Here is an 11,913-nt window from a genome sequence, read left to right as displayed (position 1 = left end):
AAATATGTCAGCCAACTCGGTTATATTGTACTCTCCCAAGTGCTTAGTACAGTGCTCTGCACACAGTAAGTGCTCAGTAAATGTGACTGATTGATTGGTGATATACTGTCCAACTACAGGGAAACTCGCAAAAAATACTGAAAAATAAAACAAAACAAAAGGCTATCTACAAAGCCTGGGAAGTGGGGTAGATGATGTGACTTTAAACTTTGAGGGCAGGAACTAATGAGCTGGTGAGCCAAAAAAGTTGCTTCCTATCAGGTCCCTATGATAAACAAGTCCCTCCAAGTGGTGGTTTCTATTTGCTTTTAGTTGTTTTTGCCAGAGGCTGTGGGGAAAGATGGCCTTTGGAGTTAATTCCCTCTAATTGGCAATGCAGTCTGTTCCTGGATGAATTTGTTTCTGTGTTTTGGGGCCTTTGAGTTTGAGTGGTACTTTGCCCTTCCAATACTTCTCCCTTGTCTCTGAATAAGAGTGATTGCTTATCTGCCTCTCCCTTATAAGGCAATCTGCCCTTTCCAAAATGATTTTTGATGCCACCCGTCAGCTTGCTGCCTTTCTCCAGGAATTTGATGCCCATTGTAAACCTAAATTGCTTTTTCTGTTGCCTCTAGGGAGCACACTTACCTGTTGGACTCACTCCTCACAGAGAAAAGGGGAAGAAGGGGCAGTAGTGGGCAAGGCCAGAGAATCCCTTTGTCTTTGGGGAGATAGAGGGCTCTGGTTGGGTCCCTGACCCTATTGTGGTCAGGGTGGGTTATGTGGACAGCATCTGAGTGATTAACACTCATAGGAACTCCCCACAGTTTACAGTAAGACCCCAGAAGCACTGGTCATTGGCAGCACTGGCTGCATGCCCCTACTCCACTTCATATTGGCTCTGCTGCTGGCACTAGGAGGGATGCAGCTAGCTCCCAATGTCTCAGTTTTGTCTGTGCTTTGTTTATCAAAACTGGCTGTGATTCACGATGGACGTCCATCCTCAAAGGAGGACAATGGAGGCAAAACAACAACGACCACCTTTGTATACACAAAGCCAAAGCCAACAGCACAGTAGAGCATTAACTCTCAGACATACACATTTAGTTTCAGACATACCTCAAAAAAAAAAGGCAGAAAGGGTTTGGGCCCAACTCACATGCACATATCAACGCACACAAACCTATCATAACAAAAATGTGTTGCCCAAAAAGTGCCATTTCAGGAATAGCATCCGATGAGATTTCTGGAAATGCACTTCGCAGAGGTTGTGAAGCATCCCTGATCAAATACCAGCCAAGAGGTTTTTTCTCCACAGAGTTCAGAGTTCAGCCTGTTCCAACCATGACAATCTAGTCTGCATAACAGGTCTGTCCCAACCCATCACTCTCCAGGGTCCTGTCAATATGACCGGTGCAGTTGACAGAGTTGGGGCTCCCAGCTGTCCATCTTGTCAAATCCCTCTCTCCTCTGTGCCAGTTAATGTCTCCTATCCCCCTCTGTCTCTTCCATCTCCTGCAAGTGATGGCAGGTGGGAGCAGAAACCCTCCCAGAGGAGGATTTGTGTTGGTTTTTTTCATGGTATTTGTTAAGCATCTCCTATGTGCCAGGCACACAGTACTAAGTACTGGGGGTCACCGCTATTCCACCAACACCATGGGTGTTTCAGCCTCACCCTCTGCCCATTGGCTGATTGCAAGCCCCCGTAGTGTGAGATTGTAGGCCAAGGAACCCTGGCAAAGAGGAATGATTTTAAATCGAACTTTCAAAAAATGCCTCTTTGGAAAGACCTTTTCTTGTCGACCTTTTCTGGCTCATTGTTTGGATGGAGAACAATTTATGTTTCTCTCTGCTAACATTACATTGCACAGTCCCTGCGGGGCACACACCTTGTCTGGTTTACCGGTTATCTACAGCATGCTGAGAGCAGACACTTAATACATTTTAAATAGCAATAACACATTTATGGCACCATTCTTCATTGTTGTCCTCTAACATTTGAATTAGTATCTGAAGATCAGTGTCAGACATGCTCTTCTCTGCCAGCCAGAAAGTGTATCTCTGAACAAGGAGGAGAATTTAAAGCTCTAATTTCTCAAGCTTGCACTTCCCCACAGAGCAGTAGAAAGGAGGCCTGGAGCTGAATTGGCAATAGTACTTTAACTTAGGCTGGCCCTTCCTGAAGGATTCAGGAATCCCACAGAAATTTAAAGCTGGATCCATTGAAGGTCCCATGAGGGGCCTTTTGTGGAATGGTCACCGTGTGTTAACACTGTAGGAATAAAAGAGGGAAACAGGGACTCACGGGTGATAACTGGCTTGTAGGTTAGATTCAGAAATAGAATTCAACCTCAGAAATCCAGGTTCTCATCCCTTCACTGGTGCGAAAATCGCACATCATGTCAGGTAACACTCTCACTCCCTGCCACATAGTAAAACCCTGGGGATTAATTCCCCTCCCTGAACTAAATCTGTGAAAACATTAATGTAAAAGTAAGTGTGAGTGTGTGAGAGAGATTTTAGGCTTATTCAGGATTGCTGCATTCCAGAGATAGCTGCAACAAGCTACACATATAAGAGAAAAGGGATTGAAGATGTTGGAGAGAGTGACAGGGAGTGAACACTTGTCAGGGCCACTCTTACACTTAAGTCCCCTTAGGCCCTGGTTTAGGACAAGCAAAAGAGCTTTCCCCTGCCTTTAAAGCACTCAATCACCTTGACCCCTCCTACCTCACCTCACTACTCTCCTACTACATCTTAGCCCCCACACTTCACTACTCTAATGCTAACATTCTCACTGTACCTCGAATTCCTCTATCCTGCTGCTGACCTCTAGCCCACACTCTGCCTCTGGTGTGGAAAGCCTTCCCTCTTCATATCTGACAGACAACTACTCTTCCCACCTTCAAAGCCTTATTGAAGACACATCTCCTCCAAAGGTCTGCCCTAAATAAGCCCTCCTTTCCTCTTCTTCCACTCCTTTCTATGTCTCCCTGACTTGCTCCTTTTATTCATCCCCCCCTTCTCAGCCCCACAACACTTATGTAAATATCTGTAATTTTATTCATGTATTTAAATGTCTGCCTCTTCCTCTAGACTGTAAGCTCATTATGGGCAGGGAAAGTGTCTGTTATATTGTTACACAGTACTCTCCCAAGTGCTTAGTTCAGTGTTCTGTACACAGTAAGCACTCAATAAATATGACTGACTGACTGACTGACTGCCATGCTGCCCGCCACTCCTCACCTCTTCCCTTGCCTGAAGGGTTGCCATGTTGGGAATGAGGACACCAGGAGAGGGGCTCCCTGCAGCGCTGGACTGAAGTATTTCCTGCCCCTGACCTCTCTCCCTCCCTTCTAGCTCGTATCTCCTCCTGCCTCCAGGAAGTCTCTACCTGGATGTCTGCCTGCCACCTAAAACTAAACATGTTCAAAACTGAGCTCGTTATCCTCTCTCCCAAGCCCTGTCCTCTTCCTGACTTTCCTATCACTGTGGATGGTACAACCATCCTTCCCGTCTCTCAAGCCCGCAACCTCGGTGTCATCTTTGACTCGGCTCTCTCATTCACCCCACACATCCAATCCATCACCAAGACCTGCTGGTCTCACCTTTACAATATCGCCAAGATCTGCCCTTTCCTCTTCACCCAAATGGCTATTTTACTGGTACAGGCTCTCATAATATCCCAGCTGGATTATTGTGTCAGCCTCCTCTCTGATCTCCCTTCCTCCTGTCTCTCCCCACTCCAGTCTATTCTTCATTCCGCTGCCTGGCTCATCTTCCTGCAGAAATGCTCTGGGCATGTCACTCCCCTTCTTAAAAACCTCCAGTGGTTGCTTATCAACCTCCGTGCGAAACAAAAACTCCTCACTCTAGGCTACAAGGCTCTCCATCACCTTTCCCCCTCCTACCTCTCCTTCCTTCTTTCTACTGCCCACCCCACACGCTCCGCTCCTCTGCTGCCCACCTCCTCACCGTCCCCCATTCTCACCTATCCTGCCTTCGCCCCCTGGGCCACATCCTCCCGCTATCCTGGAATGCCCTCCCTCCTCACCTCCACCAAACTAACTCTCTTCGCCTCTTCAAAGCCCTACTGAGAGCTCACCTCCTCCAGGAGGCCTTCCCAGACTGAGCTTCTCCTTTTCCCTCTGCTCCCTCTGCTCCCCCTCTACCCCCCCTCCCCTCAGCTAAGCCCCCTTTTCCCCCTCTTTCCCTCTGCTCCTCCCCCTCTTCTTTCCCCTCCCCTCAGCACTGTGCTCATCCACTCATTTGTATATATTTTTATTACCCTACTTATTTTGTTAATGAGATGTACATCACCTTGATTCTATTTATTATTATTGTTTTAATGAGATGTACATCCCCTTGATTCTATTTATTGCTATTGTTTTTGTCTATCTGTCTCCCCCGATTAGACAGTAAGCCCATCAAGAGGCAGGGACTGTCTCTATCTGTTGCTGACTTGTACATTCCAAGTGCTTAGTACAGTGCTCTGCCCATAGTAAGCGCTCCATAAATACTGTTGAATGAATGAATGAATGAATTTCCTTCCTTCCTTGCTTGCTGCTTTCCCAGGCTGATGCACTTCAAATCTTTCCCTCCACTTACCCCTGTCAGGCTAACACTGACCCAATCGGCCCAGGGCCCAGGCTGGCCACACCTAGATTTGGTCCTGCTCAGACTCTAGATGTCTAACTTATATGACACCTTCATCTCCGTCCCTTAATGGGATCAGGAGAGCCACCCACAGGCCTAAGAGCAGCAAATTTCAGACTGGACACCGACAGGCAGCACATTCTGAAATCCATCACTGTTAAGTGGATAGAGATACAGCTGCACTGTGAAGTTTCCCAGTAAGCCTGTTCTCAAACCAGTCCTGGTATAGAGAAGGTGAAGAATTCTGTGGGTTTGAACTAGAAGCCTAAAGCCTTCTTGGTTAAGATGGAAAGGTGGCCTCCCTCTGCCTGTCCTCTTTCATTGAGGTTTCTGAGTAGCCAAATCAGAAGAAGAAAATCATAGTCAGGAAGAGAACAAGCTTAAAAGGGCAAGAGTTGGAAAAGGAGATAAGGGAAGAGGCAAAAGGAGAGGGAGAAAAGGGGAGAGGGAAAAGCCTGGAAAGGGAAAGATGATGGGGAAAGAGAACGGGAGAGTGGAAAAGGAAGAAATGAAAAAGGAAAAGGAGACAGGCAAAAAGCAATAAAGACAAGGAACCAGTGGAGATGTAACTCCCCTTTCCTTACTTCCCCCACCATCTTTCCCCTCTAACTTCCTCCCATGAACTCTGCCACCTCACACCAACACTTGTGCCAGGGCAGGCATCCGCTGCCCCCTGCTGCTGCCATTTCCCATCACCCCCTGCTCTTGCCATCCAGTCCTGTCCCAGCCTCCGAACCCCAGAATTTCTGCCCAAGCTGAGCAGAGGGGAGGGAGGAGCAGGGATCAAAAAGGGCCATGACAATCATGCCTATGAATACCAGGACAACCAGAAATACATTACCTGACCTTGCCAGAATCTCCCATCAGTGGCCCAGTTCAGCCACAACAGGAATGGAGGGCACAGCCACTGCCATCACCATCATGGCCAAGGAATTTGCCTCATTACTTGTTTCAAGGCCCTCCATCAGGTTTAATGGGGGAAGATGACAGCACTGTCAGGAGTATGATCGTCTGATCTAAAGCAGGCCATGCCATCTGGTCACTTGAATCTAAACATGTTCTTTTTCCAGCAACAGGCTGCCAGACAATTATCTGAGTGGAAAATTGCATCTGAATGTGCCAGAGAACAGACTCACCTGACAGGCAGGGTGAAAGTTTGGTTTCTGCCCTGAGAATGAAACCTCCATCAGGACAGCCTGTCCCCTCGTGGTCCAGAGGGTGGCTCTTTTGGGTCAAGATTCAGTGATTCAGGCTTTGTGACCTTATCAACATTCATTGTCTTCCCTACTGGGCCCCTAGTGAACAGGCCCTTGAACCCTGGTTGGCGTGAAGGTCTTGGAGAGATCACACTCCCATCCCTTCTTCTTGGAGTCTGTGCCCCGGCTGGCCACCTGGGCTCCGGAATTTGGGTGTAGGGCACACTGCTTGCCACAGCTGTATTGCAGGGCCACGTAGAGGAAGAGGTTCTTGGGTTATTGCCACTGAGCATTTCTGGGATATATGGTCCTCACTGCACTGTCCATTTGCTGGACCTCCATGAAATGCTTCAGCTAAAGATGCCCCATGTCCACAGACCCCTGCTCCATATTCTTACAATCCCACTCTACCCCAAGCAGTGGGGTATTAGACAGGACCTGACTTTAAAATTCACTACTTTTGGATTCCCTAAAAATAATAATAATAGTTGTGGTATTTGTTAAGCACCTACTATGTGCCAAGCACTATATTAAGCACTAGAGTGATTATAAGCAAATCAGGTTGGACACAGTCCCCGTTCCACGTAGGGTTCACAATCTCAATCTCCATTTTACAGATGAGGTAACTGAAGCCCAGAGAAGTGAAGTAACTTGCCCAAGATCACACAGAAGACAGGTGATGAGCTGGGATTAGAACCCATTACTTTCTGACTCCCAGGTCCAGTGCTCTATCCACTACACTATGCTACTTATCTAATACTTATTCCCTGGCTCCTGAATTGCTCAGAGCCACCGATGACCTGGCTTTCATAGATCTGACCCAGGCCAGGAAGCTCTCTTCCCTGCCTCCAGAACCCCACATTTTCTTTTTATCATTTAAATGGTATTTGTTCAGTGTCTACTCTGTGCCAAACAATGTACTAAATGCCAGGGTATATACAAGCAAATCAAGTTGGATACAGTCCAAATCCCACATGGGGCTCACAGTTTTAACCCCAATTTTACAGATGAGCTAACTGAGGCACAGAGAAGTGAAGTGACTTGCTCAAGGTCACACTGCAGACATGTGGTAGAGTCAGGATTAGAACCTAGTTCCTTCTGACTTTCAAGTCTGTGCTGTATCCACTAGGACTAACTGTATTCTTCAATATCTGTTTGCTCACTGACGATTTAGGTCAAGATTGATAGGGCCAAGTTGGGGGCTCATCTATTATAGCGTCATCTCCAATAGCCACCATGAGGGGTAGGAGGTGGGGTCAAGAGCCACCCAAACCCTGCACTTAAAGTCTGGGGAATAAGGATAATGGATGAGGATCACACAAAAGAGAATGAAGCAGAGATGGCAAAAGGGAAGCACAGAGTAGGGTTACAGATGTTAGGAACGACAGCCCAAAAACCCACCAGAGTGTCCCAGAAAGCTGAGGGTGTCTGAAACAGGATGACCTTAGGTGAATAAAATCCCTTTAGAATGTCCATATCAGGGAATAATACCATTTCCACTTGAATGCCAGTAGAAACATCCAGCCTAGCCACAATTACTGAGGGAAAACATGGCACAGGGCTAGTCTTCCACTCTCAACCTTTGGAGGGTGTAGAAACACTCTTCAGGAAGCATTGCAGATGGCCTTATCTCCAAGCCCATCCCAGGGACCATTGGTGGACAGAGCATTTCTAAACTGACTAATCACCCATCTCCATTCCCCTTTCTCCCTCCTTTACATCCCTCTCCTGCCACATCCTGATTTGGTTTCGGAGAATTACACAGAGCCCCCATTGCTCCAGTAGAATGCAAAGTGGGAATGGCAGAATTGTCTTTCTCTCCCAGGCAGCACTTATAAATCACGGAGACCCCCCTGCCCAATCAGGAGACGCCCCTGCCCAATCAGGTGGCAATGACAAGGGAGCAGCATGGCATAATGGATAGAACATGGGCCTGGTGTTAGAAGGTCAAGGGTTCTAATCACAATTCTGCTTCTTGTCTGCTGTGTGACCTTGGGCAAATCACTTCGCTTCTCTGGGCCTCATTTACCTCATTTGTAAAATGGGGATTGAGACAGTAAGCCCCAAGTGGGACAGGTACTGTATCGTCCTATTTGCCTGTATCATTCCTGCTCTTAATACAGTGCCTGGCACATAATAAGTGTTTAACAAATACTATAATTATCAGTTATTTTCAATTACTGGGAGAGCCTAATACTGTATGCTATGAGAAGGCATACCACACTACATGACAACAAACAACAAAAAAACACTGGAAAAGTAGCAGGAAAATAGCAGGAAAAGTCTGCTCAAATTCATATTGTTGTAAACTTCCATACAATTCCCCTACAGAGATAAAATAATTTGGAGGTGTTTGGGGTCTTCTAAACCAGAATCTCACAACAATAATACCCAGGGCACATAAACTCAAATGATGTTAGCAAGAGCTGCTATTTAAAGGCATTATTTTAGTCAGCACTCTTGGTCTGCACAATCCAAAATTGTGCAGCTGTTGCCGGGCAGAAATTGCAGCAGAATCTACCGCACTGTCTCCTGGGCTGGTAAAGCAGGAATACAGATTCTGCAGACTCGCTGAGTGACCTTAAAGAAATCACTAACTCCATAGTGACACCCAGTAAATACCATTGATTGAATGACTTTCCCTCTCTAGACTTATAAACTCCTCTGTGAATGGGGAGAATTTCCTTCACTGCTGTCAGATGGGACATGGAATGTAGGTTAGATGGAATTTTTTATTTTGTTATGTGTTTCATTCAATCATTCAATCGTATTAATTGAGCACTTACTGTGTGCTGTGCACAGTACTAAGCACTTGGGAGAGTACAATACAACGATAAACAGACACAGTCCCTGCCCACAATGAGCTTAGTCTAGAATGGGGGAGACAAATATTAATATAAATCAAATAAATTACACATATTTGCATAAGTGCCGTGGGGCTGTGATGGGGCAGAACAAAAAGAGCAACTCAGGGAGACGCGTTAGGGAGTGGGAGAAGAGGAAAAAGAGGGTTTAGTCAGGGAAGGCCTCTTAATTAATTATGGTATTTGTTTAGCGCTTACTATTTGCCAGGCACTGAGGAGATGTGCCTCCAATAAGACTTTGAAGTGGGGGAGAGTAATTGTCAGATTTGCGGAGTAAGGGTGCTCTAGGTCAGAGGTAGGACATGGGCTAGGGATCAGCAGCAAGATAGATGAGATCGAAGCACAGAGAGAAGTTTAGCATTAGAGGAGTGAAGTGTATGGGCTGGGTTGTAGAAGGAGAGTAGTGAGGTGAGGTAGGAAAGGGCAAGGTGACTCAGTGTTTTAAAGCCAATGGAGAGGAGTTTTTGTTGGATGTGGAGGTGGGTGGGCAAGAACTGGAGTTTTCTGAGGAGTGGGGTGACATGTCCTGAACGTTTTTGTAGAAAAATGATCCAGGCAACAGAGTATAGTATTGCCTGGAGTAGGGAGAGACAGAAGTCTGGGAGGAGGTCAGAAAGGAAGCTGATGAAGTTATCCAGATGGGAAAGGATGAATGATTATATTAATATGATAGCAGGTTGGATGGACAGGAAAGGGTGAATTTTAGCAATGTTATGAAGGTGTAACCAACAGGATTCAGTGATGGATTGAATGAGAGAGAGGAGTCAAGGATAACACCAAGGTTACATGCTTGTGAGACAGAAAGGATGGAAGAGCTGTCTACAGTATTGGGAAAGTCAGGGGAAGACAGGATTTGGGAGGGAAGAGGAGTTCTGTTTTGGACATGTTATGCTTGAGGTGACAGGAAGACATCTAAGTATTTAGTAAGTGCTTACCATGTGCCAAGCACTGTTCTAAGCACTGAGGTAGATACAAGCTAATCAAATTGGACACAGTCCATGTCCCAAAAGGGGATAACAGTCTTAATTCCCATTTTACAGATGAGGTAACTGAGGCACAAAGAAGTTAAGTGACTTGCCCAAGGTCATACAGCAGAGGAGTAATGGAGCCAAAATTAGAACACAGTTCCTTCTGACTCCAAGGCTTATGTTCCATCCACTAGGCCAATGCTGCTTCTCAATCAACCAATAATCAAATGTTAACCTGCAGGATACAGACATCTTTTCCAGCTGTTCTACCTTTTTATTTTGCTGTTATATCATTTAAAACTATAATTGTCAGCTTTAAGTATGTTCTTGTGCCCTGGGGCTTAAAAGCAGAAGGTATAATTATCTAGAAATCTAATAAATATAAGCTTTACAACTGTACATCTTCAAACTTTCATAGATATCTACAGACCCATCTATCTACAGATGTAAGATGCTGCTACTATTAGTACTGAATGAAAGAAGTAGTCTGAAAGCACCTCAGCTGCTGAGAGAAAAGATTCACAGCTTTCTATAAGATCATACCCTATGCCTTCCTTCCTCCCGAGAGTCTGGTCAGAGATGTGGGTGGGTGTATAATACCAGATCTCTCAAAAAAAGGGTATGTAATCACCCACAAATAAGAGTTAAACTCAATCTCCTCTTCTTGTTTTGTCTGCGGAAGCCGGGTGACAAGAGGATTTTCATAACTCTAATCCAGAAAATCCATCCATCATCTCCACAATATATATATATATATGGTGAATTCCATCTCCCAGCTGAACTCAGCGAGACGAGGACAGACTTCCAAATGTGTTTACCTTTTACCTTTTCCGCACTTTTCCCCTCCCACGCACCTTGTGGAGGGCAGTGATGGTCACTGAGACATCAGCACTCATAAGTGATGTGGATGGTGATTTGTGCTGAGCCTGGGGGGAATGTCTGATTTTCTTATCTGCCACCATCCTTCTCTGTTAAAGGACCATTTACCCACAGTGCTGCTGCCAATTTGCAAATTGAAGCCTTCTGAGGTAAAGGGAACTGTTTACTAAGGGCAAATCAGAGATTCCAGCTTAAATTGCCTGATTTATTGATGAGAAGTAGGTGACTTCCTGATGGAGAAATCCCTGCCTGTGAAAGAGTGGCTCTCCTCAAACTAGGACTGAGCTGCTTTGTAGTCATATTTTTTTCCTCAGATCTGTTTAGTCTCTCTAGGCAACCAACTATTTAGGAGTCTTTAATTCATCAACTTCAGGATCATCAAGCAAAACCCCCAATCTGTTTTCAAATCGAAGTCTCTGGGCGCCTGTTCCTCCAGAGTTATCGTAGTTAGTCAACTAGCAGTGTTACCCAAAATGTGGTGTCGTTTAGATGGGATCATTCATCTTCCTCCCAGTTCCAATTCTGCCTCAACTGCTTTAGGATTTTTATTACGTTCTTCCCTTGACTGGAGTGATCATCTCTCTCCTCTAATCTGCACGCTTTGCCTGAAATGGGGAGTTGAAATTTAATAGAGCAAGATGATGATCCGAATTAAATATTCCCTTCATAAAATATGCAGCTGCTCTTCGGAAAATCAAGAGCTGGAGAAATTGGCCTGTTCCTCAAGGAGTGTGGAGGATAAAGGAAAAGGGCAATAAGTAAAAAGATGCAAGGCATAAAATCGCAGGCAGAACCTCTGCCACATGTCTGATATTAGATCAGTGGGGACCCCAGATCAAAAAGCTACTGGGTCCTATCCCTCTACCCCCAACACATAAAGAAAGCAGTGTCACTTAGTCTACCCCAATATTAATATGCAGTGTGAAAACAGCGCAGGACCTGGTGCATTTAAGTCAGAATACATTTATTTAGAATAGAAAAGCATTTGGTTTATGTTCAGAAACTGGTCATTTTTTGAGCATCACTGAGACAGGCATGTTCCATCTCACTTCACTCTAATTTTTCATTCTCGCCTTTGGTATTTATAATGGATGCTGGGTGACTGCTTAATTTTAACCTAGCTAAAAAAAAATACTATCCAAAACCATGGTAAAAACCATCACTGTCCCTCTGCTTTCATCCTTCTCTCTAACTTTCTGTCTTAAACCAACCAATTCCTCCTGATTTGCTACTTCATTAGCTCGAGCACAGACTTCCTAAATTGAGCGAACACATTTGAGCTACAGACTGATTCCGTAAAGTTTACAGTGGGTGATGTGCGCCATGATTTTAATTTTAATTGTTGCAGTCATTTTTATTACTATTTTAAGG

This window comes from Ornithorhynchus anatinus, chromosome 5 (assembly GCF_004115215.2).
Source record: "Ornithorhynchus anatinus isolate Pmale09 chromosome 5, mOrnAna1.pri.v4, whole genome shotgun sequence".
Classification (NCBI taxonomy): Eukaryota; Metazoa; Chordata; class Mammalia; order Monotremata; family Ornithorhynchidae; genus Ornithorhynchus; species Ornithorhynchus anatinus.
Note: the sequence above shows the minus strand (reverse complement) of the source record.